Below are 7,656 nucleotides of genomic sequence, written 5' to 3' on the forward strand. Positions count from 1 at the left end.
ACCATTACTATACACCTTGCACCCTTCTATGTGGAAGGTCAGGAATCTCAGCTGACTGAAGATTTACCAAGTATCAAACTCCAGAGCTAGCGCTCTGATCTCTGACTCTGTGTTTTCCTTTCTCCTCACTCAAAGTCACAGCGCTGTCACAACTAGGCACTTTACCTTCCCACTTCTAAGCTGCCATTGGTCAGTTGCCCTTCTGTAACAGCAATTGTTTTGACAGTCCTGTCCTGAGGATATTTTACTGTGTCTGTAAGATCAATTCAAAGCGCCCTTTCTATTACATACATACCTAAGTCTCCTGCTGTTTGCCTTTTTCTGGAACCTGGCAGACTTTGCAGGATTTTGCTGCCAAGTCTGGGAAGAATAATACAAGACTTTGGGAGTGGTGGTGGTAGGGGAGGTGTCTTTCTTTATGATTCATCATGAAATCAGGTAATTAATGGGTTATTAAAAATCAATAAAACCCGGTTTTCATATGCGCTCCGGAGCTGACCTTGTCCACAGCTATCCGCACCCCAGTCCTGCCCAGAGAAAGCATATCTCCCAGAAGTGCTGAAACACCAAAGATCACAGGTGAGACCATCACTGCTACCCAAATATGGGGCCCAAGTGGGACCTGCTGGGAGCCCACAGACCCAGGGACTGCAGAGCAGCCAGGGACATGATCCTTCCTGTTTCCTTCTGTGGCACAGAGTGGCCTGTGCCACAACTATTCAAACTCCAGTCCCGTCTAGGGAGAGCAGGTCTCCCAGGAGCACTGACACACTTAAGACCACAGGCTCACAGGCTTACAGGAGGGACAAGCTTCAGTAAGAGACAGCAAAGCTAGTAAACACCAGAGATAGCCAGATGGTGAGAGGCAAGCAAAAGAACATAAGCAACAGAAACAATAGCATCTTGGCATCATCAGAACCCAGATCTCCCACTGCAGCAAGCCCTGGATACCCCAACATACCTGAAAATCAAGATTCTGATTTAAAATAACATCTCATGATGATGATAGAGGACTTAAAAATGAACATAAATAACTCACTTAAAGAAATACAGGAGAACACAGGTAAACAGGTAGAAGCCCTTAAAAGGGAAACAATTGAGTCCCTTAAAAAAATACAGGAAATTTCTTTGGGTACTTCTCAGATGTTCGAGTTTCCTCAGCTGAGAATTCTTTGTTTAGCTCTGTACCCCATTTTTAATAGGGTAATTTGGTTGTCTGGAGTCTAATTTCTTGAGTTCTTTGTATATATTGGATATTAGCCCTCTATCTGATGTAGGATTGGTAAAGATTTTTTCCAATCTGTTGGTTGCCATTTTGTCTTATTGACATTGTCCTTTGCCTTACAGAAGCTTTGCAATTTGATGAGGTCCCATTTGTCAGTTCTTGATCTTAGAGCATAAGCCATTGGTGTTCTGTTTAGGAACTTTTCCCCTGTGCCCAGGTATTAGAGTTTCTTCTGCACCTTCTCTTCTATTAGTTTCAGTGTATCTGGTTTTATGTGGAGGTCCTTTATCTACTTGGACTTGAGCTTTGTACAAGGAGATAAGTATGGATCAATTTCTATTCTTCTACATGCTGACCTCCAGTTGAACCAACACCATATGTTGAAAATGCTGTCCTTTTTCCACTGGACAGTTTTAGCTCCTTTGTCAAAGATCAAGTGACCATAGGTGTATCGGTTAATTTCTGGGTCTTCAGTTCTATTCCATTGATCTTCTTGCCTGTCTCTGTACCAATACCATGCAGTTTTCATCACTATTGCTGTGTAGTACAGCTTGAGGTCAAGGATGGTGGTTCCCCCAGAAGTTCTTTTATTGTTGAGAATAGTTCTCACTACCCTGGTTTTTTGTTATTCCAAATAAATTTGCAAATTGCTCTTTCTATCTCTATGAAGAATTGAGTTGGATTTTTGATGGGGATTGCATTAAATCTGTAGCTTGATTTTGGCAAGGTGGCCATTTTTGCTATATTAATCTTGAAAATCCATGAGCATGGGAGATCTTTCCATCTTCTGAGATCTTTGATTTCTATCTTCAGAGACGACGTTCTTGTTCTTGTCATACAAATCTTTCACTTGCTTGGTTAGAGTCACACCGAGGTATTTTATATTATTTGTAACTATTGTGAAGGGTATATTTCCCTAACTTTTCCCTCAGCCTGTTTATCCTTCAAGTAGAGGAAGGCTACTGATTCATTTGAGTTGATTTTATATCCAGACACTTTGCTAAAGTTGCTTATCAGGTTTAGGAGTTCTCTGGTGGAGGTTTTGGGGTCACTTAAGTATACTATCATATGATCTGCAAATAGTGAAATTTTGATGTCTTCCTTCTCTACTTGTATCCTTTTCACCTCCTTTTGTTGTCTAATTGTTCTGGCTAGGACTTCCAGTACTATATTGAATAGGTAGGGTGAGAGTGGGCAGCCTTGTCTGGTCCCTGATTTTAGTGGGATTGCAGCCACTAATCCCAGTCACTATTGCTGATGCCAAGAAGTAGTTGCTGACAGGAGCCTGATATGGATGTTTCCTGAGAGGCTTTGCCAGAGCCTTACCAATACCGATAAAGATGCTTGCAGCCAACCATCAGACTGAGCATGGGGACCCCAATGGAGGAGTTTAGGGGAAGGACTGAAGGAGCTGAAAGCATTTGCAACCCCAGAGAAACAACAACAATATTAACCAACCACATCCCTTAGAGCTCACAGAGACTAAACCACCAACCAAAGAATACACATAGAGGGACCCATGGCTCCACTGGCATATGTAGCAGAAGATGGCCTTATGTGACATCAATGGGAGGGGAGCCCCTTGGTTCTGTGAAGGATTGATGCCCCAGCATAGGGGAGTGCTAGGGTGGTGAGGTGTGAGCTGGTAGGTAGATGAGTGGGGGAGCACTCTCAGAAGCAGGGGGAGAGGGGCTGGGATAGGGGGTTTTCAGAGGGAACACTGGGAAAGGGGATAACATTTGAAATGTAAAAAAATAAAATAACCAATAAAAATTTTAAAAAATTAAAAAGATGATGATGGTAAAAATGTGGGGAAGGTAGAGAGCTGGAAAGAGGTAGTGTGAGTAGACAGGCTGGGTGTGACTCGTACATATGGATAAAACTTTCCAAATAGAATGTAAAAACTAGTTAATAAAGATCAGAGAGAGAGAGAGAGAGAGAGAGAAGAGAGAGAGAATCATGGTTCGAGGTTCAATGTGAACTATGTTTTCATAATAATACTGAGCAGTTCATTTTTAGGTATTTTACAAATGTTTGCTCTTTGAAAAATTCAACAAAATGTGATCTAATTCATTAATATTGTACAATGTGTTAGAAAGTCATAAGTACCATAGGAAAAATTAGAAACTAAATTCCTTACATGTTCATCCTAGTTACCCAAGCAGGTTTTCTCTGGTGAAATGGTATTCTGTGAAGCGTTCTACCTTATCCTAGACTATAATCCACCAGGACAGTGCCCAGGAAGAGAAGGGTTTGTAATTTATTTCTACTCTATGCACAGTTCTCAGAAGAGTGTGGAGTCACGCTGATGAGCTTTCTTTTTCTTTCTTTTGTAAATTAAGTGATTTTTGTCTATATTCCCTTTTGGAAAGAGAATCGATTTGGTAGCAAACTCACCTAGTCCACCCAAAATGATTACTTTAAATTTTGTTGTTAAAGATCTGCCAATGACGGCTCAAACCTTTAAGCCCAGCACTTGGGAAGCAGAGGAAGGGCGATCGTTGAGTTTGAGGCTAGCCTGGTATAGTAGGGCAAGTTTTAGGTATCCAAAACTCTACAGAGAAACCCTGGTGCTAAAAGGTTAATCCTTTTCTGATTCATTATATCAGCTAAGCAGATCAATTTTATTGTTCAACTTTTTTTTTTGTTAAAAACAAAATGGATCTTTAGAAACGTAAAATGACATAAGGGGACAAGAAACCCTCCTGCATCCTTCAGTTGAGTTCAGTGTACCTTTTGTGACATTTGTGGGACTATTTCTACCCTGATACCATAAACTTTCTTCCATAAATTTCGTTTTCTCTTAAGTGAGCAAAAGAGGATTGCATAGATTCACGCTAAACTGATCATTTTGGCATCTGCTTATCAGGAATGTGATTTACATATAAAAATGGAGAGAAAAGAGAAAATGCAAGAAGCTCTTGAGGGATCAGAAATTAGGAGGTTTTAGACTCGTTCACCTCCAAGTGTTTACTTTAAATTGTTCTAGTTCAGGGGTCAAGGTGAAGATTTCCTGCTCTATGCTTTTATAAAGTCTGGGTTTGATTTCAAGAAGCATTTCCTAAAGGTGAGAGGAGCAGAAGGACAGCTGAAGAACATTGAAAAGAAGGTGGATTTTAAAGATAGAGGAAAATGTATAAATGTTTGGTTTTCTTATCAACCCAAGTCAAATTCACGCAGACTTGCAGTGAAAAAAAAAATGTACATTCATTTTCTGAGCAAGTTTTCTGAAATTTAAACTCATTCCTGTTTTGACTCTCTTCTACAAGTGGTACCTGGCTTTAGGTAATGAGTTCAAATAAGAAATGGTTTTCTCTTTCTGAGCTTGACTAATATCAATTACAGTACAAGGAAAATTAACTTGTCACTTTTGCTTTGTATCATGGATACCTGTGATTTGATAGCTCACTTCTCAGAGTTACATGCCTCATGACTCTGAATGCATCTCTGAGTAGACAATTACAATGCATGACACACAGGAAGCTTGGTGGCAGTTTTGGGTCCCCTTCCCATCCTCTGCTGTTCGAAAGAATGAGGTGGTCAACATGCTTGCAGTAAAGGCTGTTTACTTAATATATTCTATAAACTTTGCAGAAAACCTTAGCATTTCAGATCCATATGCAGAAAAACATCTGGGAGTTAACAGTTTGAACTGAATCTGGAAGTTCTAATAGATTCTTTTTCTGAGCTCACTCCATGCTGGGTTCTGCTTCTTGGATGGCTCTGCCATCTTCAGAAAGTGGGGCCTAGCTGGCACAAATGGGTTAGCTTTAAGGGGTGTAGCCAGGTTTTCTGGTCCACAGTAATATGAAAAACTACTGGTTGCCAAGAATTCTACCAGAATTTTTCACTAGGACAGTTTCACACTCGTTGAATAGAGAAACAAAATAAAACTTGGCCATTATTAGTGGTTTCGGCCACATATTTTGTCCATGGTGATATAACTAATACAGCAGGTATTTCCAGATTGAAATATGGCATTAATTTTTTAAATTTTATTTTTATTTATATTTTTATTCTTTAGTCCCTCCCAGTCCACCCGCTGACTGTTCTACCGCCCACACTTTCCCCTTCCTGTCTCCAGTCTCCGAGCAAGAAGATGTCCTCACCACCCCCACCAGACCTCCCCACTCCCTGAGGCCCCAAGTGTCTTCAGGGTTAGGTGCATCTTTTCTAACTGAGACCGGACCTGGCAGTCATCTGCTGTATATATATTGGGGGCTTCATATCAGCTGGTGTATGCTTCTTGGCTTGTGGCTCAGTGTGTGAGAGATCCCGGGGGTCCAGGTTAGTTGAGACTGCAGGGTCACCCTCCTCCTCCTCTTCTTCCAGCTTTTCCCTAATTCAACAACAGGGGTCACCAATTTCTATCCATTGATTGGGTGTAAATATCTGTATCTGATTCTTTCAGCTGCTTGTTGGGCCTTTCAGAAGGTAGTCATGATAGGTCCCTCTTTGTAAGCACACCATAGTATCATTTATAGTGTCTGGTCTTGGGGCCTCCCCTGTGCTGGATCTCAATTTGGGCCTGTCAGGCTTTTCTCCAGTCCTCCTTCAGTAGTAAGACAGGGCCTCAAATGGAGGGATGGGGTTGCCATCTCACAGTCAAAAACTCTGACCCAGAATTATGCTTGTCTAAAAGAACTGCATGGCATTAATTTTTCTGAAGATAAAATATATGTAGGTACCAATTTAATATATATATATAAAATTATATATAACTGTAATATATAATATATATTAATTATTATATATTACCATATATAATATAATATATATTATAGTAATATATAATATATATTAATTATTATATATTGCCATATATAATATAATATATTATATATTATATATAATATAGTAATATATAATATAATATATATATAATATTTGCCTTTTTAATAATGTATTTCCACTAAAAATTGTTGTTCTTCTATGTTACCCATTATTCATATATACCTAGTCATCAAAATTATTTATTCATTGATTATTCTTCATTTTTTAAACTTTTAATACATAAAATTTGTCTGTAAAATGTACAAATAAACATATAAACACTACATCTAACTATGTATATTAGGTTGTACAATATTAAGAGTATTCATTTGATTTGGAATTTTCAACTATAAAATATAAAGTTAAATATAATGTTAAGAATAAAAACACATTTGGGACTTCAACTTTTAAAATAGAGACTGTAGCATAAGCCCCACAAATTGTAGTTCAAACCTTTTCACCAGGCACATGTAGAGGTGGACACTTATGACAAATTAATTAGTGTATTGGTTAAGAAAACAAGCAGTGTATTTGGTGCTGGTCAGAGTTACAATTTAAGACACGAAAATTTTAGTAGGCTAATGCTTTCTCTAGGATTTTATATATCTCAAGCAGACATAAAAAGCAAAATCCACAAGGAAGGGCAGAATAGTTGCATGCAGTGTTGTTAAAAATTTAAGTTGAGGTAATAAAAGAGTCAGGGTTGTAAAAAATTTTATACAAAAGAAATTGGACAACTAAAGAAAATTCATGAGACAGTTTTAGAAAAGGAGCTGGGGAAAGCACAAGGGCATTGCTGGGTGAGAGCTGGGGCAGATGGCCCTGGTGGCCATACATAGGAATAGAATGCTCTAGTTTATGACGATTATAGCTCCCAGCAAGCAAACTATAGCAAGTTGCTTAAACGGTGTTAGCTACCAGTGAACCTTGGTTTCTGGTGTCTTCTTGCCCTGCTATATCAACCCTTCTTTATTTACTCAGCTTCAGTTGTTCTGTATTACCATGAATATGTCCAGTAAATATAGATTTTCCTTTAGAATATTTACAAATTAGGCTTTCTGAAATGAAATCATTTACTTCATTTCACTAAATTAATGTGGGAGTTAATTAGTATGTATTGACCGCAATAATTTTACTTTGAGTACAGTTCATATACAGAAAAATGCTGTTATTTTTGTTGAAGTAAATTTGAGAGAAAAACATAGACTTTTATAAATGTTAAAAAATAAAGTAGAGTCAAATTTTTATAGCAAAATTCACTTTTTTTCTTTACCTTAGTATATATCTGAAGTAGAGGTCCAGGGGTATAATATAAAAAAACACACAAACAATATAGAGGTCAAAATTTTTAACAAAAATGATTAAAGTGAAGCCAAAACCTAAGACATACACACATCACTTCTAAGAATTCTGTCATTAGATGACTTCATTATTGTTTTGTTACAAGTGCTTTGTACATTGTTTTACCCAGGTAAAAGTCGGAAATAGGTATGAGGAAATTCCAGTAGTGTTAGCCATCCAGAAATCCCAAGGCTTTAGAATCCACAGCCTTATAGCTCAAGCCACTGAGAACTAGAGTCTTGTGAATGTAGGGGACTAAAGTACTAGGATTATTGCTCTAACACTGTTGATGCTGCTGGCCCAGGATACAGGAGCAA

This window comes from Arvicanthis niloticus, chromosome 5 (assembly GCF_011762505.2).
Source record: "Arvicanthis niloticus isolate mArvNil1 chromosome 5, mArvNil1.pat.X, whole genome shotgun sequence".
Lineage (NCBI taxonomy): Eukaryota > Metazoa > Chordata > Mammalia > Rodentia > Muridae > Arvicanthis > Arvicanthis niloticus.